Consider the following 26,906-nt stretch of genomic DNA (forward strand, 5'->3'; position numbering starts at 1 on the left):
AAATCATGTTAGGTGAGTTAATGAGAATATTATTAAAAGATAAGAATCTGCCTATGGCTCCAACTCATGGGTAGAGAAGCCAGGACTAATCTCAAAACATCTACATTCAAATTCCTTTCACTTTCTAATATCCCAAGCTGTGGGTGCACAAGGAGTTTATAATTAAAGATTTTTAAAAAAGAAACCTAAATACATAAGGAAAAAATTAGAACATGATATCTGGCTATCAATGGCCAAATGTATGGTCTGGGTAATAAGTACTGGTAAAGATCAGAAAGAGAGAAGACTGTCGATGGGCCAAGGTTATTGGAAAAGATCTCTTAGAAGCATGAATGACACATAAACCAGGAGCAGGACATCTGGTAGAAGTACAGGGGTGGCTTTCTATCTTTCTAGAACATATTCATAATCAAGAAAAATTATCTTTTTTTTTTGCTGGACTATAAAAATAAATTAATTAGGATAAATCATTGTAAAAGCATACAGTGAGGCTCACATTTAAAATGTTCTTTTTAAAAATATATTTTTATTGATTTCAGAGAGGAAGGGAAAGGGGGAGATATATATATATCTTATCTAATAAAGAGGGAATATGCTAATTGACCATCACTTGGTCACAAAGATGGCTGCACCCACAGCTGAGGCCAAGTTCCCTTAAGGAGCCTTAACAAGCAATCAGCAGGGACCTGAGGCTACGCCCTCTCCCGCCCCTATGGGGATTGACAATGACCTCAGGCCATGCTCCCCACCTGGCAGGGCTTGACAGGGGACCTCAGGCCGTGCCCCCCGCCCTGGTGTCAGGCTGGGGGACCTCAGGCCCCACTTCCTGCCTTGACACCAGGCCAGGGGACCTGAGGCCACGCCCACCACCAGGTGGGGCTTGACAGGGGACTTCAGGCTGCGCCCCCCTACCCTGGCACCAGGCCTGGGGGACCTCAGGCCACACACCCCACCCCAGCACCAGGCCAGGGGACCTAAGGCTGCACCCCGCTGCCTGGCGGGGCTTGACGGGAGACCTCAAGGTGCACTTCCCATCCTGGTGCTGAGCTAGGGGACCTCATGCTTCTCCCCCCACCCCAGTGCCAGGCCGGGGGACCTGAGGCTGCGCCCCCCTCCCAGTGCTGGGCCGGGGGACCTGAGGCTGCACCCCCCCCACCCGCCTGGTGGGGTCTGACGGGGGAACCTCAGGCCATGCCCCCCACCCAGCAGGGTTTGACAGGGGATCTCAGGCCGTGTCCCTCACCTGGTAGGGCTTGACGGAGGACCTCAAGGCACACCCCCCGCCCCAGTCTGGGCTGGGGGACCTCAGGCCATGCCCCCCATCCTGGCACTGGGCCAGTGGACCTGAGGCTACGCCCCCTGCCTGGCCGGGTCTGGATCTAGCCCAATGCGGGGGGAGGGGGCCCGGCTGGGTCTGGGTCTCACACGATTTTGAGGTGCATGTGGGTGGGCGGGGACTTGGCTCTGAGTCCTGTGGTGAGCCCCAGACTCTGACAGGAGGAAGGTTTTCATATACATTTTATTAATTTTCTTTCATCTCTGACACTTCTATTATAGAGAAAGGGCAAATAGCAATATTAAATTATTTCTTCTAATAAATCCCCTTTTAATGTGCACGAATTTCGTGCACTGGGCCTCTAGTATATATATAAACAGCAATGATGAGAGAGAATCATTGATTGGCTGCCTCCTGCACACCCCACAATAGGGATCAAGCCCGCAACCTGGGCATGTGCCCTGACAGGGAATCAACCGTGACCTCCTGGTTCATAGGTTGACACTCAATCACTGAGCCATGCCGGCTGGGCTAAAATACATATTTTTCACAGCAAGGAAAATATCAACAAAATGAAAAGGCAGCCTACAGAATGGGAGAAAATATTTACAAATTATATAGCTGATAAGGCGTTAATATCTAAAATACACATCAATACCAAAAAGCAATAAAACAATCCAATTAAAAAATGGGCAGAAGTGAATAGATATTTTTCCAAAGATGACATACAAATAGTTACTAGATACATGAAAAGGTGCTCAACATTACTAATCATCAAGGAAAAGCAAATCAAAAGATTTGGAAAGATATTTTTCCAAAGAGGACATTCAATGGCCAAAGTGCACATAAAAAGATGTTCAACAATACCAATCATTAGGAAAATGCAAATAAAATGCACAAGGAGCCATCAGACAAGAGATAAGTGCTGGCTAGGATGTGGAGAAAAGGGAACCCTTGTGCACTGCTGGCAAGACTGTAAATTGGTGCAGACACTGTGAAAAACAGTATGGAAGTCCCCCATCCCCCCAAAAAATAAAAATAGAACTACTATAAGATCCATCAACTTTGCCCTGGCTGGTTTTGCTCAGTGATAGAGTGTCGGCCTGCAGACCAAAGGGTCCCAGGTTCGATTCTGATTGAGGGCACATGCCCAGGTTGTGGGCTTGATCCCCAGTAGGGGGCATGCAAGAGGCAGCCAATCAATGATTCCCTCTCATCATTGATGTTTCTATCTCTCTCTACCTCTCCCTTCCTCTCTGAAATCAATAAAAATATATTTTAAAAAAAGATCCAGCAACTTAACTTCTGTGTATATATAAAGAAAATGAAATCACTGTGTTAAAGAGATCTTTCTTCCACCCCCCTCCCATATTCATTATAGCATTATTCACAATAGCAAGACATGGAAACAACCTAAAGACCCATGGACAGATGAGTGGATAAAGAAAATGTAATGTATACATACAATGAAATATTATTCGGCCATAAAAAGGAGAAAATCCTACCACTTGCAACAACATGGATAGACCTGAGGGCACTATGCTAAGTGCAATAAGTCAGACAGAAAAAGGCAAATACCATATGATCTCACTTACATATAGAATCTAAAAAAAAAAAAAAAAAAAAAAAATGAACTAATTTGAAAAGGAGACCAAATTTGGGAGGGAACGGGAAAAGGTAGTCAAAAGGTACAAACTTCCAGTTAGAAATAAGTCCTAAGATGTAATGAACAGCATGGTGACTATCCTATGTAATAAAAGCCTAATATGCTAAGTGCCCATCGTCCGATCATCTGTTCAACCAATCAAAGCGTAATATGCTAATGATATGCTAAGGCCACTCAACGGCTCACTATGACATGCACTGACCACCAGGGGGCAGACAGTCAACTGGTCGACCAGTCATTGACACTCTGAATGGTAGGTTAGCATGCTTCAGGCCCACCAACAATATCTAGAACACAAAATGCAGCTATTAGATATTGTTGCTCAGGAATTCCAGAAGGTGAACCAGGGAGGGAAGTTAGCACATACATCATCTATTCTGAAAGAAAACTGAAGTTTATTTGTAAAATTAGTCTGATCCAAGTCAGAGCATAGATGTATTTCTTTTTCAACATACCAAGATGGCAAACTGGTATGTACCAACTGATAAATTACTAAATTGTATCATGTGCTCCAGAAAGGTTATTACAATGATCCAGAAAAGCAGTTTGTTCCCCAGAGAGTCATCTTCTCACCCTGACTCCCTGTAGGATCAGCTGTGTTAATAACAATGCTTTGCAATTTTATAGCACTTTTCCTGCTAAAAGCTCAAATATGAGTTGATATGGCACACTGCAAACTACACAGATGGCGCTCCACAGTTTCCACAGCTCTGACTGCATAGCTCATTTGACTTACTAATAAATGTTCCTATCTCAAGATTAAAAACAAATATAAAAAACTAAGGAAAATGACAGAAAGACAGTGAATTTTCATACCCAATTCAGTGACAGCTATCTGAAAGGACAAGACTAGCAGAGGACCCAGAACTTCTTTCAGCTGCTGTGCACGCAGGTGTGCACCTACAAAAAAATCCTGCCAAGGCAACAGGCTGCTGGGAGATGAAGGGAGGGTGAGGCGGTGAATGAGGTTGATGAACTTTTCATATATGGTAGCCCACAGAATGGAGGCTGCCCCAGTAGACTGGCCCACATCACAAATCTAAACCTAAGTCAGACTGCACTTACAGGAAACACCTGTCAAGGAAACCTACATACACTCATCACAACCCTCCAACTCACCTTACTCTGTCTAGAAAATAAGACCTGCTGGCCTTATAAGGAAAGCCCCCACCCCCTGGCTAATCACGCCTGTTTCCAGTTGCCTGCCGCTTCTACAGCTCCATAAAACCCGCTCTTGCCCAGAAGCACCTGAGAAGAGCGCTCCACTGCTGTGAGGCTCTGTGCTTCCCCAACCCATGGATTGTTTTTGCAAACTCAGTACTAAATTGTTTTAGATTTGTCACTTGACAAGGTTATGCTATCTGCTATGTGAAAGTGCAACAATCAGACCTAAAGGAAAAATTCTCACCAAGAAGGAGCTAGATCTGGAATTATCACCTTCTTCTGATTTAGTCCCATGACCTGTAATTACTCATTGAAGGTAGACACATGGTCAGAGCTTGGCTGGCAGTGAAGAAAGGCTACCAGCCTAAAGTATAAGTGTTACTGACATTTATAGATCATATTTAAAACGAACCCCTTTAAAAACCAGTTCTGCCTGCTAGGTGTTTCAGTTGGTTGGAATGTAATCCTGTACACCAAAATATTGCTGTTCGATCCAGGTCAGGGCACATACCTGGGTTGTGGGTCCAATCCCCAGTCAGGGTGCGTATACAGGAGTCAATAAATCGATGTTTTCTCTCTCTTTCTCTCTCTCTAAAAATCAATAAACACATAGCCTCGGGGTCGGATTAAAATAAAGAAGTACAATAAAAGTATTTTTAAATGGTTATATTCTGTATGTGGAGGTGGACCACAATCACTGTAGAAATTTCCTTTATGCTATTCACAAATGTTTCACTCATTACCAGCAAGAGAAGGCATTTATTTCTTTGAACTTCATGAACAGAACTTCTAAATGTTCTTCACTGGTAACTATAACTATCTCATCTATCCCTGTGGATCTGAAAATTCCCCATCAGGGAATTTAACTATACAAAGTTTTCCATTGTCTCTGGGTAAATCATTGTACTGCATTTGTGTAGTAACTGTGGGCAAACATAACTGAATACAGGCATCCTCCATTGCGATTTATTATCTTGAAAATTTCAGACAATCAACTTATTCCTATGGAAAACAGAACTCTTACTGGTGATTAGATTTAATTAAAGTGTACAATGAAGACCACTGAGGTGGAGAGCAGCTCTAGAGACTTGCTCTCCTTGGTGATTCAAGTGGTTCTGTAGTGTCTACTTACAGGATTATATTTAAGCCCCAGGAAAAACAAATACATGATTTTGGTGAATTATGTCCAACCACTCTTAGCAAGAGTTTCATTTTCTTTTCTGAGAAAATTATTGTATATTAAGCCACATTCTGAACTAGTCAAAAATAATATTCAAGTCTTATGCTGTAATTTTCTCAAAAGAAAAGGGGTTTTAAATTATAATGATCAAAACCAGTCAAATGATTCCGGCACTGAGGTTCCATTAGATATTTCTCTGAAAAATGTAAGTATAATCTCTGTAGAAAGTACCATTGTGCACTTCTAAAACCAACACTTAGATGTGTCAAACAAGCATTCAATCTCCCAGGTTTATGAAATGTGAATTTCACATACTTTATTTTTCTAATATTTTCAATTCAGTAATTGAAATGTTCTGCCACCTCTGAGTAGTTTTTAGAATAACTCCAAAGGCTCCTAAAACATAAGAATCTTTAACTTTATTGATTTAAATCCGCATAAAACAGCATTATCAACTTTGCCTTCAACTTCAATATAACCACGTGGATGTAAAAGGTAGGTAGACTAAATGATACATCCAATAATCTTTGTCCTTCCTCTCACCCCACCTGTTCCAAAACATTGAATTAGACAGCAGGTGCTAAAATGTATGTGATTATAATAATATTCATTCTGTAATCAGAGTAATAGTACGTTTACTAGTCTAAAGCAGCAATTTTCAACTTTTTTCATCTCATGGCACACAAACTAATCACTAAAATTCTGCAGCACAACCAAAAAATGTGGTTTTTGCCAATCCAACCAAAAATAGGTATGATTTTGATTCATTCACACTGGACCACTACTGTTGTGTTGGCTATTATCATTTTTAAATTTGACAATATAAGGAGAAAAAGTTAGTGCCCCTGACTAGTAGTCAGGTATTGCATGTTTTAAAAATTCTTGGGGCACACCGGGTGAAAGCCTTTGCTCTCAAGAGTTGATAATTACAAGACAGTTTATAATGTTTCCTTACGGACACTTTCATAGAGTGTGCATGACCCTTTGCATTTCGGGGACATGTAAGGAAACTGGGGCACAAGGTCACATTTGCTCAACTGAGGGAGGCAAACCTCAATCCAAGCGATGTGGCTCTTAAGTGCTACTCCAAACTGACTTCATAGAATTAAAAACCAAACAAAAAAACTCCTGCATTCAAGGAACTCAAAGTTTGCTGGTATGTGCTAGTAACATCTTCCAAAAGAACATTCCACAAATTGTTAGTAGATTCTCTAAGATTTTACCACCTTTCTGCCCTTCAGTGGCATCATCTCATAAGACTACAAAGGAAAACTAATGACAAAATCTTCAAAGATTTTATACTTCCATTCTACCCTTAAAATTAAAATACCTTTTCCATAGACAAGCCTGTGGCTGGTGTACATAAAACCATTATTTACTTTGGTGAGGGATCTTCTTATCTTTCTGCTGAGAAATTTCTTAATATGGAACAGTGAGCTCAAATAGTGCACCCAGACAGACAATGGATAGTCTTGTCTGTTAATCTCCATGGTGACTGTCCCTAACCCTCTACTTCTCAGATTACTGGCATTCCTGGTGGGAAGGAAGGTTCCATTCCTGGCCTCTACTCAGGACCCATACCAGGGGAACTTCAAGCCTACCTCCCCATCATATCTATCCAAGTCCCCTAAAGAGTCTTCAAAAAAGCTGAGACCCACCAATAATTTTTTTTAATATTTTTATTGATTTCAGAGAGGAAGGGAGAGGGAGAGATAGAAACATAAATGATGAGAGAGAATCATTGATCAGCTGCCTCCTGTACACCCCTCAAGCCAGGCATGTGCCCTGACCAGGAATCGAACCTTGACCTGGTTCAGTGGTCGGCAAACTGCAGCTCACGAGCCACATGTGACTCGCGAGCCGTGGTTTGCCGCTCTGTTGACTAATGAGTTTGCCGACCACTGTCCTGGTTCATAGGTTGACACTCAACCACTGAGTCACACCAGCTGGACCCACCAATAATCTTCTAAATTTCAGAGACTGTGGAATTTCCATTTTGATAAGCAAGGTAAATAATTTATACACTCTGAAATGTGGACTACAGACCTAGAATAAAAAAAAAAAAAAAAAAAGTATATCATTCAAGCTCCCAGCACATGAAAAGCAGCATCTTATTAACAAAAAGCTGTCTTATCCATAAAATGATCTGTTGAGGCAGCTCCATTCTGGTGCATGCAGAGGGGACTCTGTTAATTATTACTCATACTAGAGGCCCGGTGCATGAAATTCATGCATTGGTGGAGGGATGTCCCCTCAGCCCAGCCTGCGCCATCTCACAATCTGGGACCCCTCGCTCCTTACCGCCCACCTGCTCACTGCTCCTTACCGCTGAGCTCGATGCTCCTTCGAGCTGCCGCGGAGGCAGGAGAGGCTCCCACCACTGCCTCTGCACTCACCAGCCATGAGCCCAGCTTCTGACTGAGCGGTGCTCCTCCTGTGGGAGCGCACTGACCAGCATGGGGCAGCTCCTGCGTTGAGCAACTGCCCCCTGGTGGTCAGTGTGCATCATAGTGACTGGTCGTTCTGCCATAACCGTTGCTTAGGCTTTTATTATAAGGAAGATCATGAGTGGCTTTCTGGATTAACTCACTAGAAATATTTCTGGTAAAACAAACAGTCCAAAAATATATGTTATTATCATTTAATCAAGTGGTCTACACAGTTCTATACAGTAAACACATGAATAGAAAAGGAAAATAATAGAAAGAGGTCACAATTTTCTCTATTTTGAAAAAAAAATTATTCTAGAATTTAACAAAAAAAATTAGAAAGATTAATGCCCTGCAATCCTCCTTTTAGTTATAAACAGATCCTTTACCAGAAGATTTCTTTAAAATCATCAAATTCATTCTGGCTTCATTAATAATAAAACCTATTTTATCCTCACCACTCTGTGAGGCAAACAAATATTATTCCCATTCAACAAAAATGGAAATTGGGACTCAGAAACATTAAATCACTTGCTCAAAGCAACAGATCCATCTGTAGGCAATATATACATAATCATTATTAAACTTACATTTAAATCATACAAATTTTCCCTGATTAAAAAGAAAGTCTATAAATTTTTTATCAGAAATTTATTTTAAATGTTTAATTAAATTCCATTAGCTATAGTTTAAGAACTGCTGCTCATTATAGCTCATAGAGAATCACTTCATGTATCTCAGAAATAAAAAAATCCTCCTTCCTCTTTTTTCTTGTTTTAAAGGACAGTAGTAACACTTCAACTTCCTACAACTTAGCCTGCGACAGATGGTTATTCCCAAAGATGACCAACCAAAACCTCCCAGCCCACATGTTCATCTTCTAATTCAACTGTTAACATTCCTCCCAAAGAGAGCTGGGATCCATGTTCCCAGATCTATATTCCAAATCTAGATAAGTGGAGACTATGACTAAGACATAAGTGACCCGTAAGTGACTTCTGAGGTTAATCTTCAAAGAAGATAACGTTTCCTTGGAATTCTCACTCTTTGAACCCCAGCCGCCATGCTGTGAGGAAGCATAAGCAGGTACACAGAGAGCCATGTACTGGTATTCTAGCCTATAACTCAGCTCAAGTCCCAGCCAACAGCCCACATCAAATGCCAGGCCTTCACCTGATCCCAGGGCCAAGCCGTTGACTAGACCCTGGCTTTGAGTCTTCCTGGCTCAGATGCCAAACAGCATGGAGCAAGTCAGCTGTGTCCATCATGACACAAATTTTCCAATCCTGCTACCAAGTTTTGGATAGTATATTATATAGCAACAGTAAACTCCCTAATCCAGAACACGGGCAAAAAATGAAAAGAAGACAAGGAATAAGGCTTCTTTCTGAACATTCAAAACAAATATCCCAAATCTGTGCCCTAAAGATCTCAGATTCTCATGTAGATCTTATTAAAAGTGCATGTAAAATAAGAGAAAATAGGAACATACTATAATATTTTCTATCTCTATCCCAAACACATGTATCTAGAATGCCTTTTCTCTTCTCTGACAAAATCTCAATTAGCCTTTGAGGCTCAAATCAAATACTACAGCATCTATGAAGCCTTTCCTCAGCTCACAAAATGAACTCTTTGCTCCTATAAAATACCTGTCTAGCGCACTGAATATAACTTTCTATTCTAATGCACATGTTATACTGTAATTACTTTTCTGCATGTCCCTAACCTGTGAGATCTTTATGGAGAGGCGCCATTTCTTTTTTAATCTCTATATTCCTGATATCTGGTAGATAGAAAGCACTCATTAAATTTTTGCTGTCCCTGGCCAGGTAGTTCAGTTGGTTAGAACATTGTCCCACTACACCAAGTTGTAGGTTCAGGGCACATACAAGAAGCAACCAATTAATGCAGAAATAAGTGGACCTGGTTATCTGGTTTCCAAACCGACTGCAGATAAAGTGCAAAAATTCACAAAGGAGAAAAGAGACCCTTATTTTAAAAAAAAAATTTAAATTTAAAAATAAATGCCCATATTCACAAAAAATAACACCCAGTGAACAGAAGCAGAAAAGGGAAAGCTGGTAGTTAGCTAGAATACCCTAGTGAGGGGTCTACAATTTACGGTTACTTTGTGGAGAGATAAACAGATCAATGTCTTAAAAGACCTCATGGACTTCAGTGAATTTTAGCAGATTTCAAATCAGTTCAAAACATAGGGAAATACTACTCATTTTAAAGTATTTTCTCCTAGCCGAAACCGGTTTGGCTCAGTGGATAGAGCGTCGGCCTGCGGACTGAAGGGTCCCAGGTTCGATTCCAGTCAAGGGCATGTACCTTGGTTGCAGGCACATCCCCAGTGGGGGGTGTGCAGGAGGCAGCTGATCGATGTTTCTCTCTCATCAATGTTTCTAGCTCTCTATCCCTCTCCCTTCCTCTCTGTAAAAAATCAATAAAATATATTAAAAAAAAAAAAAGTATTTTCTCCTAAATGACTAATTTTAAAATTTGAGGTGCTCAAAAAATAAAAACCAGAATCATAAAACTTAGACACATGAGATCTCATTTTCCAAAGGTTTTGTATAGTCACTGTTTCATGTAATTATCACTGTCTTTATATTATTTTTGTTGGTCCCCTCACCCCCCGACATGTACTTAATAATGTCATGGTCTTAGTTACGTTTCAGAAGCCTGAAGTACTTTCCTCCCAGTTGACCCAAGCTGTTATATCTATTTGGGATGTATCACTGAACCACTTGAAATGCCAACCACCAGTCTTTGGTCCAACCCTTTCTAATATGCCAAGATTTTTTAAAAAGGAGTGCAATATATACAGAAGGGCAAGAATAAGGAGGTATCTCATAGTATGCCCATAAGGTATTTCAGGGAAGTTTAAAAAAAAAATCAGAAAGTGAGATTTCTTTTTTATTTTAAATTTGAGTCACCTTAAAATTGCCTAATTTGTTAAATCAAAAGTCCTCCTTTTCTTCCCATTCTCAATACCTCTTAACTATTTCCTAAGTATATGATATCTCAGTTTAAATTTTTAAAATAATATTCACATGTTTAAGGCTTTTTTGTTGTTAATCCTCATCGGACAATATTTTTCCATTGATTTTTAGACACAGTGGACGGGAAGGAAGGAGGGAAAGAGGAAGGGAGAAAGAAAGAAACATGAATGTGAGAGAAACACATCAGTTGGGAGGGAACCTGCAACCCAGGTACATGCCCTTGAACCTGTGATCCTTCAGTGTGTGTGCCACTGAGCTACACCGGTCAGGGCAATATTCCCATGTTTTGTTCTGATGTTTTATTTCTGGGGATGTCTATATCCCTCTCCCACACAGGAAGATTCACAGCATGATTCATGGCCATTAGCCTAAGAATGTTCTACCTCCAAGAGTATTACTTTGAATAAGAGAAGATAACCTCAGTTTTGTCTGTTTTTCCCAGAAGCCTAAAAGTTTCAAGCTGAGAGTTATTCAAATACGTGTGTTATTTCTTGTTTTGTTTTGAGTGCTAGTGTTTTTCCCACCTACAACTCTTACACTGAGGTATCTAAAGCTATGTTAAGAATCTAATTACTAATTTTCCACTGGATTAGGGGGGTGAGACCAACCTCTACACACTACACACCTGTGAATGATGTTTGCCTTTATACTCCACTTCCTCAAGTGAGAATAAACTCCAGATACCCACTGTGATTCATGAGGGAAGAGAGGACTCTATCTTAATGAGGTACTAAAGTAAGAAAGAGGTGGTTATAAAGAAACTATAGACACTGGAAATAATTTGGGGATAGGAAAACCAAAAGGGAAACAAATGAAGACATTGCAAAGAACAAGAAACCTCCAAATTCAAAGTTAGGGTATAGTCAAGTATTCAAGAAACTCAGTTAGTTGCCACACTGTGAAAAGACCCAGGAAATTTTTTTCTCTATAATGTTATTCAAAAGAAGTGCTTGAATAAAAGCTTTTCATTTAGCCAAGTGGGCTACAAAATTAATGTCTCAATCTCAACCCTCCTCCTGTGCCTAAAACAGAAATTTCTACGAGGAAAAAACTCCAGCGAGTTCTCTGGCAGTCTAGGTTCTCATAGGCAGGTGTACCTCTGTATTCACATAGGTGTATCTCCTTATGATGTATTTGCAGAAAGTATCTCTAGGTCCAGTACTAGAGACTTCAGAAAGAGCATGCCATGAAAATGGCCACGATGACACTATCTCAAGCAATAAGCTCTTAAAGGTTATGCTTTTCTTCAGCCCTGATCAAATTCATTAATATATTTAACAATTTAATTTCCTAACACTTCTGAAGAAACTGAAGTCTGAACATTGAAAAGATTGCCTGCACAACAATGTGAATGCAATTAATTTTATATGGATTTGACCACAATTATAGTTTTTAAATTAAAAACAACAGACATTTTAAAAAGACAATGTCTGAAAACAAAGAAAAAACAAAAATTAGGGGAACTGTTGCATATTAAAAGAGACTATGGAAGCAAATGCAATGAGTGAACTTGATAAATTTTGGTTTCAAAACCAAAACTGTAACAGACATTTTGGGAACTGGGAAAATTGAAATAGAGGGCTGATAATTTTCTTAGGTTTAATAGTGGTATTGTGTGTCGTTATACAAGACAATGACTTTGTTTTAAGGCAGTGTACTTTATGGATAAAGGGTCATCTATAACTTACTTTCAAATAGTTCATCCAATACATACATACACACACACACACACACACACACACACACACACACACACACACAAATCAGAAAGACAAAAGCACATACAGCACTAAAATGTAATTTAACCACATTATGGAAGCATCATGGGAGTTAAGAAAAAGAGGAATGACACTGCATATCACAAAGCACCACCCTGCTCTTCCACTTGAGTTGTGTATTGTTTCTACTACTTAATATATAATTAGTTGGTGACAAAATATGAATAGATGACAAACAACCTTCTGACTCAGTCTGCAAATCAAGTGATCCTACAAAATAAGGAATTATTGTTTGAGTAGAAATTTGGGGAGGGTTGAGAATATTGTTAATAGGTGTTGTCACAAATATAGGCTAATGTGTGGACTATAAAGGCTTTGCTCTTTGGATAGCTGAAGAATTTCATTATTTTATCTATTGAGACATCAGCCCTTCAAGTGACAGTTTCATTCTCTTCTTCAAAGGAAGTAGTTAACTGCCAACCCAGGTATACTTTCTTTGTATTTGGTTTTGTTTTATTACCCTTCCTGAACTCCTGAATTTCCCCCAGGTTTTTTTTGTGGTGTTTTTTTTTTAACCTTTTTTCTCCTCTTTCCACAATAAACTAAGATTATTAATCCCTCTTCTCACCATAGTGTCAAAATATTCTGCAGGGGAATTTAATATAAGTCTGGGTATAAAAAATGTTCAGTTTTACTAAAGCAACAAAGCCAAAAATTTAAGTCTTTATTGTTTCTGATTTGAAGTGGACTTTTCTCTTTTTCTATCAAGCACTTTTTTGTATAATCTATAATCAATGTGTTAACTTACCAATAACCTTGAATATTGTTGGATTCCATCTCTTTTTATTTTGATTGATTATATACTTTGCTATTAACTGAGATCAATAACATAAACTCCCAAATAAATGGAGTTTTATTTCAAAAGATGGCTTCCTAAATTTTAGAATAACTTAGTTTTCTCTTGGCAAACCAAAGAGCATGCAAACCAACACATTCTCAGGAGGCCAGAAAGAACAGACTAATACGTACAAAGGCTCAAGGAAAGAGGAGAAAGAGGGGAAAATGGGTCTGTGACAGACCTAATTAGTAAGTGTTTGGGAATGTCCTTCTGTAGTGCGTGGGGAATTTTATTATTATAAAGGAGTTATGTTGGGAAGATCATTCTATTAATGACTTACAGTACAGACGGAGAATTTGTTATATGAGTCCAAAATATAGTTTAAAAATGAAAGCCTTTTGCTGTTCTGGTATACTCTTTGAGAGGAGAGGAAGAATGAATGAAAATATATATATATAAAATATATATATATATATATATATTCCATCCTTATTTTTCACCAATTTTAGCAAGCCAATAAGAAAACAGGCACAGCCCCAGCTGATTTGGCTCAGTGGATAGAGCATCAGCCTGTGGTCTGAAGGGTCCCAAGTTCGATTCCGGCCAAGGGCATATGCCCGGGGTTGTGGGCTCGATCCCCAGCAGGGGGCGTGCAGGAGGCAGCCAATCAATGATTCCCTCTCATCATTGATGTTTCTACCTCTCTCTCCCTCTCCCATCCTATCTGAAATCAATAAAAATATTTTAAAAAGAAAACAGGTACAATTTCCAATTGTGCATATCTTAGATAATAAGCCAATGCATAAAATCATTTTAGGTATATTTATAGAACACAATAGACAGATGAATTTGAATACCAGATTAATCAAAGCATTTTAGTTCATGGTCTTCCTCCTTGATATTAAACTCCAAAGAACATATACCAAAAATTATAATTTGCACTGCAATGGGAAAATATTCTAATTTGCTTTACTAATTAATCCTCCACATATTTATCTGAAACTTCAAAAAAATTTTTGTATAAGTAGCCTATTCCACTTAAATTAACAAATACTATAAGCTGACTTCTCAGTTTGATAAGTTGATAAGCTAGTAGTACATCCTTAAAAATCTTTCAAACTACAAGGGCATGTACCTGCTACTCTGGATTTTTCTATATATACCCTCACTAATTTATCGATTTCAGCCAAGGCTATTCTTGTGCATCCATATCTTTAATCTGCAGGATCCTAACCTCTTTAGCTTAGATTTAGCACAGCCACTCCTCTGGAGGCCACGTCCAATTCTTTCTGATGCCATTCTCCTTCTCCCCCATCAGACACTCAATCCCTTTCCCAAAGAAAATAAACACGTATGAAAAAATGAGGCTGCTAGAGATACCTGAATCTCACTGGGAACTTTCTAAGAAGTGAATGGAAAGGGCTTGCATAGCCGGGGAAACGCTTTGTCCCTCAGGAAGAAGGCTCCCCTCACTCCTCTAAGGGCAAAGGAGCTGAGCCTCTGAAAATCATAAGCCCCTGCAAGCCTTCCTTTGCCTTACCTTGTCCTTATCTGTTCTTGGTGGAGTAGAAACCTCACTTCTCAATGAAGCAGGGAAAAGAATCCCCCAATGCTCAGTCTGGTTGTGCAGAGCAAAGGGGTGGAAGAGCAGTGGGGTTCAGTGGTGCCTGAAGGGAGTGGGCCACCAGCACCATCATCCTGTTCCAGAATTAAGGATGCACATCAGAAGACTCTACACATGAGCCGAAACCGGTTTGGCTCAGTGGATAGAGCGTCGGCCTGCGGACTGAAAGGTCCCAGGTTCGATTCCGGTCAAGGGCACGTGCCTTGGTTGCGGGCACATCCCCAGTGGGGGGTGTGCAGGAGGCAGCTGATCGATGTTTCTCTCTCATCGATGTTTCTAACTCTCTATCCCTCTCCCTTCCTCTCTGTAAAAAATCAATAAAATATATTAAAAAAAAAAAAAAGAAGACTCTACACATGAGCCGATTAACTTCCAACAAGTCAGCCAATCACTCTACTGTGTCTGTGCTAAGTGATCTGTTTTCAACCTAATGGTTTCTTTAACAAATAGCTAGCTTCTTCACTCAAAGTTGTTAGCAGGGCTCATCTATTTGGTAAAGATGGAAACTGTAGACCATGATCACACATGAAATACTTAATGATGGTAACAGACTTCCCCATAATCTTGATTGTGTTCCCTTCACTACCACCCATCTTTCATCTCCAATTTTAAGAAAAAAATTGAGAAAGTCAAGGAAGATGAAGGTTAAAGAAGGCAGAGGAGAAAAGTCTATGAAGATTTATTCCCAAATTGAAGCACTGTGAAGTTTTGCCATTTTTTATCATTCTATCCTCACTTCAAATACTGGGCCACACTGGGCTTAGTCTCAATGCATAGCACACCCAACACAGCACCCACAGCAGGCTGCAGGCACACAGCAGTCGCCTCAACACCCGCACAGACCTCCTGCCTGTCTCCATAATTCTCACAACCAGCTTCTGGAATTTCAAGAAAGCTAGCATGTTAAATTTGTAGAAATTCATACACTCCTGACACTCAGATTTTCAGTAAGAAATTGCATATTCCTTATTTAGGTATCTAAAAATACATGTGAAAGTATTTGCCACCTATGTTCCAACAATTCCAGAGGTGATTACCTATTAAGCATTTTATAAATAATTCTATTTTTTAAATACAGGGTGGAGCAAAAGTAGATTTACAGGTGTGAGTCCACGAAACACAGTTCATTCTTGTATTATTATTTATTAACTATTGTATTGTTTTCCATATGAACAACTGCAAACCTACTCTTCCCCCATCCTGCATATATACAAGCATATTTAAAAAATGTATTTTTAAAAATTTGTTATCCTGCCAAAACCGGTTTGGCTCAGTGGATAGAGCGTCGGCCTGCAGACTGAGGAGTCCCAGGTTCGATTCCAGCCAAGGGCACGTAACTTGTTGCGGGCACATCCCCAGTAAGAGGTGTGCAGGAGGCAGCTGATCGATGTTTCTCTCTCATTGATGTTTCTAGCTCCCTATCCCTCTTCCTTCCTCTCTGTAAAAAAAATCAATAAAATATATAACAAACAAACAAAAAAAATTTGTTATCCATGTAACTAAATTTCCCACTTAGTTTGACTCAAGTAAAGATAGTTTCCTCTAAGATATGCAATTTTTAAATTTACATAGACAATTACTAAAAGCTTTTCATCATTAAACATTAACAGAATTAGAAATCTTATGGTAAGTTAATGTTAAATATTCTTACAAACGCCACTGTAACACCCAAGACAGGAAGCCATTTCACATTTGACTCAGGAGCTGATTGTATAAGCAGGAGTCAGTCATCGCTAAAGACCATCCTCACTTAAGGGTACTTCAATGGGCAGAGATCAGTCAGCAACAACAGGAACTTCCAGAACTCATGCACACTCCGCAAGTTAAGCCTTGGAGATGTGCGATCGCATTTCATATAACACACTAAATGAATAATAGAAAATACCATGCATTACACTTTCATCTGTGACAACAGGTCTTCAGCCTCAGCAGCTGGAACACTAGAAGCAGTGCGTGCCGATCCGCACACGTGCCAAGGTGGAAGAGTTCCCTGAAAGCTCTCCTCACTCCCTGCAAACAACTGAGCAGATAGAAGAATTCCACAAATAGCAGAGCCTTAGTCAGATGACTGAATATATTATCAGCCTCCTTTTGGGACTACAATATCTCAATACCGCGTCATCCATGCTACATGGATTGCAAAATATCTGCAAAACATGCATCATACAATCATCACCTAATAGTTAAATATACTAAAATTGAATATATTTTAAAGAAATAAGAAGCCAACTATATCTATCGTTGTTTTATCCTTTCTAAACCTGTATCTCTCCCCCGCCCCCGCCGAGTGCTCGATAATCTATTTTCTACCTATCCCCTACAATCAAGCGTTCTTGAGATGATTTTCTGATCTTTTTATTATGCAAAACAATAGGCAACCTGAATAGGATTTTCCAAAATATATTCCTACTCATTTTCCTTTTCCTAGTGGTGAATTATTGTGTTATCTCAACAAAGCACTGGATAAGACACATCCACACTTACCCTGGAAAAAAAGTGCAGCCTACCAGCTAACAAGAACATAAGTTAAGGGGCCAGGGCTAAGGGGCAATGCTTGCCTGAGTTCAAATTCCTCTCTGGTAGTCTGGCTATATGACCTTTGGAAAATTATCTGACAGCCCTATGCCTCCACTTCCTGAACTGTAAGAGAGAAATGATATTGTTATATCACTGTGTTACAGTGAGAAATATACAAGACTATACACTCAGGGCATCTTAACCCTGCATCAGCACTCAAAAAATGTTACCTGTTTTTACTTCATTATGGTTCTTATTTTGTAAAAATTAAAAGAAAAAAAAGAATCTTATAATTTAAGAATTGTTCAACTCTGGGTTGATGACTAAAAAATCTAGGGACTATTTGTAGGTCTTAAGAAACATCTGTCCAGGTTGAGAGATACCTGCTGACAAAATTTGCAGGGTTGGAACTACGCAAATCTATTCATCCTTTTTATGGATCAAACAACAGGACTGAGAGCCTTATAAAGGCCTGCAAACATTTGTTTATCAGATTTTTTAAAAGACATGCTCAGACTCACCATTCCCTCTGATATTTATGATTTCTTTTCCTACTCACTGGTCAAGGTTAACCGTTCCCCCACCCCCCAAGTTTTGCCCATAGGCACAATGACTTAATATCCTTTAAACTTCATCTTCTTCTGGAAAATGGGGGTGACCTCTATTTTATAGGTTGTGGCAAGAATGAAAGAACGGAATACACCCCAAAAGATCTATACAGTAGTCCACCCTTACTGGAGGTGGATATCTCTCAAGATCCCCCAGTGGATGCCTGAAACCAAAGATAGTACCAAACCCTATGGATACTGTTTTTTTCCTATGTATTCACACACAACATCTTAAAAACCCAAAGTGAGATTTAAGTTGTTCATCAGGAACCTATAATAAAGTTTAATTTATAAATTAGTCAATTTCACAGATATAAGAGCCATTCTTACTGTAGATCTTAACAACCTCAACATATATATGTATGTATGTATGTCCAGTGCCTCCATACTGGTTAGTCACGTAGTAGCCATCTAGGTTATTGGATTGACTAATATTGCAGGACTTGTGTTCAAGTGACCCTTATTTTACTTAATATTGGCCCCAAATAGCAAAGAGTGGTGATGCTGGCAATTCTGATATGCCATATATATGTAAATCGTAGATCTTAGCAACCTCAGCATACAATTTTTTTTCTTTATTAAGTAAAAAACTTTCACCTTTTCACTTAAACGAAGCACTTAGTGGCTTCTCTTTGGCATATCAGAATTGCCAGCATCACCACTCTTTGCTATTTGGGGCCAATATTAAGTAAAATAAGGGTCACTTGAACACAAGTCCTGCAATATTACAGTCAATCCAATAACCTAGATGGCTACTACGTGACTAACCAGTATGGAGGCACTGGACAAAGGAATAAGTCATGTCCTGGGTGTGATGGGATGGGATGGCATAGAATATCATGAGATTTCATCACTCTACTTAGAAAGCAAACAATTTAAAACTTATAGTTTGTGAAAGCTGCACAAGGGAGTTTTCCATCCTTTACAAACCTAAGATGGGAAGGCCTAAGATATGATAGTCTTAAAGCAGCAACAATGCACAGATAACCCACAGAAATGGGTTCCTGATGTGACCTTCAACCAACTACAGATTGCCATCCTGACCACACATGATTTCAGAGGACATAACCACTATAATCCTATTTTCAGGGGGGAAAACCCAAACCCAGATCAAAGCAGAGTTTTCTGACATTATATAATTAAAATTACACACACACATACACACACACACACACACACACACACACACACACCAATCTTTAGCATCAAAGCAAGTTGAAAATTAAGGTGAACATGTCCCTTTCTACCTTCTCTCAAAAAAAAAAAAAAAATCGCCCACTCTAAGTTCTTCCTTTAATCACCGGACTTGAAATGGATGGTTTATACCACTGGTTTATACTATCTGAGGACCCTGAGAAAGAAGAAAACTACTAAGGAGAAATTCTGGCGGCACTGGACTCAAATTTTTTTAAAAAAAACAGAGCCTAGTAGCCATTTCTAAACAGGTGCCTCTCACTCAAGCAATGTTTCAGGAAGAAACCTGCGCCGAATTGCCTGCCTGCTTTGTGTTGGTGCCAGGAGCCAGCCCTATAAAAGATTTCCTGTAATTGTATTTCAACCAATAGAACTGACGCTTTCCCTGACCTATCAGAGCTGTGCATGTCAGAGGTATCCCATCAGCATCTTCACTAAACAATCAGAGCAGTCGCACTCTGACCAATCAGGTCAGTGGCTTTTAGACCAATCAAACTTAAAGATCTGGAGTCCTCATTTGTATAAGGACTGACCAATCAGGGACCAAGAGCAAGGATTTATCTTTATGTAAGTCAGTGCTGCTCTGGCTCCCAGAGCAGACTGTAGCAGACCAGGATTGCCTCACAATTGAGCTGTTTGCACTGAATGAAGTGTCCTTCTTCACCACACCTCAAATTGGGGATTCCTATTGGTGTTGAACTGGCACCAACACCATCAGTTGACATATCAAAGTAAACTGCCAATGCTGGGAGCCTCAAATACTCATCAAATAAATAACTAAACAAATTAAAACAATGGTTAAATGAGGCAAGAACTCAAAGACAGAGATCGAAAAAGCCCAAAGTGAGATTTAACTTGGCCATCAGAAACTCTTAACAGTTCATGATTGGCTGCCTGTAAGTGACAAATTCTGCCAGAATTAACCTACTAACTTCAATTCTCCATGTATCTGTCAATTGATACCCAAAGAGAAGATTGTCCTTTTCTTTCAGAACCTTGAACTATTGCTAGTAACTTCTACCTATAAGCAGTTCTCCTCTATAACTTATATCAAGTTTCTATCCCAAGCCTCGAAAAGCAGCTAAGTACTAGTAAAATACTGCCATAGGCCCTCTGCTTATTTAATTCTTCTCTAGAAATTTCTAACTACAGAACCAACTGAAAATTGTCCTAGAATCAATGTTTCCACAATTTCATTATGTCATCACAGCCACTGGAAGCCAGAAATGTGGTCAATGATGAACATTTTATAGGGAAAACACATAAAATCTTTACCCTTAAAAGCCAAGAGTATTATGACCTACATGCAGACCACAGTTTCTTCACAAGTTTACTTTTAAGAATTCCACTCCTTTTCATAACCAATTTTGCCTCAGTTTTTATAACAGTTTCAAAAAATATCCACAGAAGTCATATATTCTCACATCTATTTAGAAAATAGTATCTAGAATCCATAAAGTATGTTTTCTTTATGCTGACTGGTTTGAGGGTCTATGACACTAAAATTATATTTTATAGCTTTTCCAGACATTACTTTTAATAGACTTTAAAGAGTAAGAGAACATAATATTCTTTCTACACTTTGCAATTCATAAACCCTTCTATGAGCCTTTAAAACAAAAAGAAAATAAACAAAAATGCTAAGAACACCTTTTTTGTTTAGAAAACAAGATATAGAGGTAAAATTTGCTTGAGTAATGAAAGAATATTTAAAAAATAGGGTTTTGTTCTGTTTTCTCTTAAATGGCTTTCATTATTGGTATATAAATATAGTCTGATTATTTCATTAGAAGATTTGCTGTTTTATGATTTACTGCAATAAAAGAGCAATACCTTAAAAACAGTAGCTATTTCTCCCTCCTATTCTCTTAATTTAAAATTGATAGAGCATGTAATGACATAATCACCAAAAACTATAAACACAAAATATTGAAAAGCTAGTAATTTCTTAAATAGCAGTTTTGCCACAAAAAATAGCTAAACATTATGTTTTTAAATATAATTTCAACCATGACATAATAATGGTGAAAATATCAAATAAGGATACACTGTGCATTTCAGAAAACTAATCTTCTTGGAAAATTGTTTAAAAAGACACACACACATACACACACTTTTTTTTTTTTTTTTTTTTTTTGGCTACACAACATCCTAAGGACTAGTTATTAAAAGAATCATTTTTAAACACATTTTTTTTTTTCAAGAAATCCAAGCTGTCAACTTATGGGTCATATTTCAACCTGATGTGATTTGAAACAGCTAAGGTATTGAATCCTTAAATATAGGGTGTATAATGGAAGCACTGCTCCTTACAGGTCCTTGATTCTAAGACTTAGAAAGCATTAATATGGCATAACTACAGATGAAGCCCTTTATGCACTCTTATACCACAGCCCAAGGCCCCCTCCAATCCTTACAATTTACCTTTCCAGTAAAATTCTTCTCTAACTCTGAGCAAAAGTCATGTAAATTATACTGAACCAATGAAGGGTTAAAATCAGAGCCAAACTACCTAAAAAATATTAAGTTCATAATTAGTGAGCTCTTTTCTACCCTCTGCTTCAGTAATCCGACATCTAAAAGTCAAAGAACTCCTCTGGTAAGACTGAAATTCCCAGGGGGAGGAAGGCTCAGATCCAGTCTGAGAGCTACACAATGGAATCACAGCTGACGATGCACATCTTTTTCTAGATGTCTCCATATGCTTGAGAGGCTTTTTCCCCCTAGCCAGGCATTCAGGGACTTGCTACTCTCTGCCACCAAGAATAGGAGAACATTTTCAAAGATTGTTGCAGAAAATGAAGTAAAACAATGTGTTGGTCTCAACCATACAAAAGAGAGAGAAGGGCACACGTCAGAGTGGTCATCAGTAACTAAATTAACTAACGATGGGGGGAGGGGTGAATGTTGTCAAATTTTGAATGTTGCTTAATTTATAATACCTCCTACTTCTGGCAGCTGTTTATTTTATCTTGGCAATTTTTACTATTCTATCACTAAGATAACACCTCAAGGGTTACAGCAAATGCAATTCATTTTTGTCTAAATGAATACTCACAATTATACTGGATTGGAAGCTCACATTATAAATTTGAACATGGTATGTTACAAAAGAACGCATTTGCAGGGTGTGGTAGTTCCCTAACTACAGTCCCCCTCTATTCTTTCTTAGTGACCCAATATTAAGAAAAGCTAGAGAAACTGGTATAGATAAGATAAATATCATGCAGATAAAATACCTCAAAAAAAAAAAAAAACACACAATGAAACACAAAACCCTCACCAGATCAGTTAAATTCATTGGATACTTATCACAAAATGGACTCATTCTCAATTTAATATTATTCATTCCTTGAACTCAAGATTCTGCAAATTCCAGCTGGAAAAGCAGCCTTGCTGCTGTCAGTGTGCACTAACCTCACCAACAAAGAACAGGAGCACACACACAAAAAAGCAGTGGAACAGCTGCTGTCTTTTTAAAAGACAGCTTTTCCTTCAGAGCAACCTGTGATCATGATGGAGAACCAAAAGACCTACCCTCCCTATTCTTAAAAGTCAAGAGTTGATCAAGTCACTGGACTGAAGGCAACCAACAGCTTAAAACCATCAAAATGTCTCCTCACCTTGCATAAGCCAGAAAAGTACCCACATGCTGGACAATTTAGCAGTGTTTAAGAAAAATTAAAATAATTTATTTTTAAGAATCTTTTGTTGCTGGCGTAATCTGGCAAACTACATTTTACTCCGACTTCTGTAGATAAATATTCTTTGATTAGCTGTGCTCCTTAAATACCAACGCTTTATGCTTCAAACAGTGAGATGCTTTGGTTCCTAATTTCATTTTGTTTATCCAAGAAAGAGGAGGGGAAATGCATACGATAAAACCACAACTTTTTTTTTTTTATGTCCTCCCCAAATGCCGAACTTTCAAGTGCACTTTGGGAATTGGCGGTCTAATTAAAAAGGAACCAGTGAAGCCATGACAAACAATGATACTTTACACTCCCAATAATCAATTGACATAAGGCTACTCCTTTTCAAAGTACCCTTCCAAATCCCCCTGTCCCCACGCCGGAGCAGCTGAGTGAAACTGAGGTCGAAGTAAACAGACAACTCCTGTGACCCTCAGCCCGTAAACCAGGAGCTCGTGTCCAGAACAAGATCACGACAATATATGCCATTTTAGAAGCGGGCCTCGGAGTTCCTGCCACATCGTGAGTGGCTTTAGGCTTCGCCGTGTCTAAGACAACGTCTCTCGTGGTACCAGAGAAATATAGTATCTCGGGTCCCTCTGCGTGTCTCCCTGGGTCAATGCCCCTGTAAGTGACACTACCCTCCAGATCGCGGAGCCGGCGACTAGGGATGGACAAGAGTGGATAGCTCTCGGCGTCTCCATGACTCCCCCGCCCGCGTGCAACTCCGCTCCAACTGGTCCGGCGCAAACCCCGCCCCCTCCCTTCCTCCGGCCCTCACGATTGGCTTACCCACACCTTCGATTGGCTCCCTGCCCCATCAGTCACACGCAGTGAGATTCGGGTCGGTGGGAGGGGAAGGCATTGGAGGAGGTGGAGTGGGAGTGGGATTAGAGGACGAGGTGGCAGAGGAGGGTGTTCGAGCTCGGTCCGGTTTGGGAAAGTTTCCCCTGCCAGTGACAGACCCGGAGGCGCTAGGCCCAGTCCAGCTCCCGGCCGGTGCAAGGGGCTCGGGTCCCCGATTCCCACCCCTCGGTCCCGCAGGCCCCGGAAACCACTAGGGGGAGGGGGAAGAGGGAGGGACCAGCTAACCAGGGACCGACCCACCCCCGATCTCAGCAGGGACGCTGCCGGGACTCCCCGGAGGGGCCGGGGGCAGGGAGCGCCCGCACGGAGAGACCACGCTGGCCCCCTCCCTCGGCAGCCCCAGGGGCCCAAGAGAGAAGGGGCCTCAGGGTGGGACCGTCGCCCGCCGGCCTGAGGCCCCCTCCCGCTCCCCCCTGGGGCCCTGAGGGCCTGTGCCTTCAGGGGCGGGGAGAGGAGGAAGGGAAAAGGGGGCGCTGGCGAGCCAACCCGGAACCTCCCGGACCGCCTCCCGCCCCCAGCCCCGGCCCCAGCGCGCCTCCGGCACACAAGCCCGCACCCAGAAAGTTAAGTCAGGGGCGAGCCCGGCTCGGCGCCGCCGCGGTCCGGCCCCCGGCTCCCCGCCCCCACCGCGGCCCGGCCTGCTCGGCCCCAGCGCCCCGCCTGCCAGCTCCTTCCCGTCCGCCCGCGGCGCCCCTCGCCCCCCGCCCCCGGCGCTGACACGGGCCCGGCCCGCCCGCCGGGCCGCGGCTCCCCTCTGCCCAGCATCGCACCCCGCCGGCCGCCCCTGGCGTCGCGCTTCACCTTCACACACACCCCCGTCACTTCCCGAGTCCGGCCGCCCCTCGCCGGCTCCCACCCTCCGCTGCAGTCGCTCCGCATTTCCATTAAAGAATGCATCTCCAAACCCACCTTCCCGTCCCAGCTCGCTCCCCCCGAGGGAGCAGGAGCCGCGATCCCCGCAACCCCGCACCCGGCTGGGCGGCGGGCGCCCGGCTCCTCCGGCGGGGGGCTGCGCCCGCGCCCCCGGCCTCCCCGCCGCCCTCGGCACTCACCTCTTGCCGGCGCCGCGAGCTGCAACCTCCGCCCGCCTCACGCTCCGGGACCGACTCCCGAGCCCTCGCACGGCGCTGGAGCGCCTCCTTTCTCTCCTGGGGACTCCGCGTCTCCCCGCTGCTTCCCGCCCTCCCCACCCCCAAGCCCCAACTCCCCAGCTCCGCGGCGCCTGCGGGATGCAACTCCTCGCCCCGCGCACTCGGGCAGCGGTCCCCGCACACACAACAGCCCTCTCCCCGGCGCGCGGCGCTGCCCGGCTCCGCGCTGGAAGCGCAGTCGCGGCCCGGGGTGGGGAGGCGGCGCCCCCCGCCCGCCCCCCGCCCCGCGCCCGCCCTCGCGGCCCCCAGGGAAGACGCGGTTACCCGCTCGGGTCGGTCACGCCGTCAGGTGCCGGCTGCCGTCGGCGCTGACCTTCGCCGCTGAAGCCGTGGCTGAGGCTGCGGCCGCCATGTTCCCGTGTTAATAACTGCTGCCTGGTTGTTTATTTCAATGGAGATCCTCCCCCAACTCCCTCCTCCTCCTCTCCTCCTTCTCCTCCTCCTCCTCCGAGTCTCCGCACTTGCGGAGAGAGACACAGACCGCGCGAGCTCGGGAGAAGGGGAGGGGGCTCGGGAGCCAGGCCGTCCCTCCCTCCGCCTCCCTGGCCGTGGCCGCCGCCAAGTCTTGTCACCGGGGTAGGGACGGGGCGGAAACTTGCCTCCCGCGCCCCCGGGGAGGGAGCCGAGGTGCACCGAGGGCTCTTCGGGGAGCAGACCCTGGCCGCGGGGTCTGCAGCATCTTCGTGGGCAGAGTCCTCTGAGAAGGCGACCCGGGGGGAGGTGAAGAGTGAGGGGAAAAGGGACAAAATGGGTGACTGTGTGGAGAGAGGGTGACCTAGGGGTGACTGGAAGTGAAGGGAGAGTAAACAGATGACTCCATGGGAGGGCAAAGGGCAGTGCCAAAAAAGAAAGCGAGCTGATGAGGCTGCCGAGGGGAGGCGGTGGGGTCTGGGGCTGCACACGAGGAGGAAGATGCCCCCAGACCAAAGTCGGGGAGAGCCCAGCGCCAGGTTCGCCCGGGGAGCCTCCCGCCCTCGCCCCGGCCGGGCCCCTCAGCCAGCAGCCTGCACCCCTCGCGCGCACCTCGCACGCCCCGTGTCCGCTGCTACGCCCAGGAGGCGCCCCTGGTCCATCGAGTCTCCCTCGGCTCCTGCGAGGATAGGCGTCTCCAGTTGCAGCCCAATCTCTATAGGGGATGAAGGGGTGCGCCTGCCGGAGGCGAGCTTAAAGGGGTGCCACCCAGCAATTGAACGATAAAGGCAAAGTGCACAGTGTAAAACCTAACCTAGTTGAGCATTCTTGTCACGACAAGAGTCACAAAAGTTTTTTTTATTGGGTAGTCCACTTTCTAGACATCAGAAAGTGGTGTTTGGGGGACGCAGGAGGGTACCACCGAAACTTGAGAACCTTCATTGGTTGGGATGTTACTAGGGTCAGTTTTATGCTTTGGAGAAGCTAGTTCTTCTGAACTTAGAATAATTCGGCGAGGGGGGGCGGGGGGATGAGCAACATTTATTTAACAAAATTCCTTACTTTTAGTCTTATAATAAGAAAGGTCGCTTGTATAGACGGTAATGTTTATTGAACACTTACTCTGTGCTAAGTGATTTATATATGCTAGATTTTGATCTTCGAGCCTTACAAAATATTTAACATTTTTATCCTTCACAAAAAAAAATTTTTTTAATGAGGCTTAAAGAAGTAATTTGCCTACAGTCATACAACCAGGAAGCTGGAGAGGATTTGACCCCAGTTCTGCCCACGCTTTTAATGGTGTCTGCAACCTCAAATTTGTGGGAATACCACCAATTTTATTTGGGGAAAGAAAAAACTATATGTGTGTATGTGTGAGTGTGTTTGACTATGGATAGAAAATGTTTAGAGAGCTACAAGTTGTTCGCACTGGGAGTTTAAGTGTGTGTATGTATGTAAAGGGCTACTTACAGTTTTATTTTGTACACTTAACCATATAGTGCTTGAAATGTTTGCATTGACCATGTATTGAGTAAATTTTTAAAGATTATTTTACTA

The 26,906-nt window shown here is 42.1% G+C and overlaps 1 protein-coding gene across 6 annotated transcripts in view; it reads right to left on the reverse strand.

The window, feature by feature from the left end:
* The window catches only part of NCOA2 (nuclear receptor coactivator 2), a 276,268-nt gene extending 250,891 nt beyond the window's left edge, over positions 1–25,377 (reverse strand). For 3 of the 6 annotated variants that reach the window (XM_080646263.1, XM_080646262.1, XM_080646259.1), the window contains exon 1: positions 25,200–25,377. The gene's annotated coding sequence lies outside the window, so the exon portion shown is untranslated. Of the gene's footprint in view, positions 1–24,836; positions 24,963–25,199 lie in introns of those variants that run through there. The other 3 variants (XM_080646264.1, XM_080646260.1, XM_080646261.1) reach the window with 3 other exon arrangements.
* Between the last annotated feature and the right edge of the window lie 1,529 nt (positions 25,378–26,906).

This window comes from Plecotus auritus (assembly GCF_963455305.1).
Source record: "Plecotus auritus genome assembly, chromosome: 11".
NCBI lineage: Eukaryota > Metazoa > Chordata > Mammalia > Chiroptera > Vespertilionidae > Plecotus > Plecotus auritus.